We start from the raw sequence: 315 nt of genomic DNA, 5'->3' as shown, positions 1-315 counted from the left end.
GTGTCTATTGCTAATGCCTAGTAAGACTTACTGATGAATTTGTGACGATGGTTTTTGTCGTGCTCCACTTTTTCCTTGTTTAGTAGATGGGAGAAAACGGGTTTATGTTGACAGGCATTTGATGTGTTGAGTATTATAGAAGAAGAAACATTTAAGTTTAAGGGGATGGCTATGTTTAAGAGCATAAGTAACATGTCCTGTTATATAGGTAGCTTCAGTCCTTGTCTGCCTTTGTTTGTAATCAAGAATGATTTCTACATACACATATATACATATATTTTTGTTATGTTTTTTTTTTTTAATTATCTACCGTGG

General features: G+C 33.3%; 1 protein-coding gene across 1 annotated transcript in view; it reads right to left on the bottom strand.

Moving 5' to 3' along the window:
- Window positions 1-315, bottom strand: part of LOC119586221 (cardioacceleratory peptide receptor-like) — a gene marked incomplete at its 5' end in the record, with an annotated part of 29,763 nt that overhangs the window by 5,938 nt on the left and 23,510 nt on the right.

The sequence above is a fragment of the Penaeus monodon genome, chromosome 21, assembly GCF_015228065.2.
Source record: "Penaeus monodon isolate SGIC_2016 chromosome 21, NSTDA_Pmon_1, whole genome shotgun sequence".
NCBI lineage: Eukaryota > Metazoa > Arthropoda > Malacostraca > Decapoda > Penaeidae > Penaeus > Penaeus monodon.
The sequence above is the reverse complement of the archived record's forward strand: the minus strand, read 5'-3'. Positions and strand labels throughout refer to the sequence as shown.